Below are 229 nucleotides of genomic sequence, written 5' to 3'. Positions count from 1 at the left end.
GGATCGTCGTCGTCCATATCTTCCCCGGCAGCAGAGGACAACAGCAAAGGTTGTTCCAAAAAGAGGCAGGTGTGTTCGCCTTATTCCCGATCTTCGCGGAAAAAACAAACACCGGAGGAGGTTCACGCGACAGGGCTTCTGACAGCACACTGCTATGGAAACCTCTCGGGAACTACAATGACAACACCGAACCCTCGGCTGCGGGTACCAACTTGTAATTTGGGAGTGG

This window comes from Penaeus monodon, chromosome 28 (assembly GCF_015228065.2).
Source record: "Penaeus monodon isolate SGIC_2016 chromosome 28, NSTDA_Pmon_1, whole genome shotgun sequence".
Classification (NCBI taxonomy): Eukaryota; Metazoa; Arthropoda; class Malacostraca; order Decapoda; family Penaeidae; genus Penaeus; species Penaeus monodon.
This window is presented reverse-complemented; position numbering follows the sequence as displayed.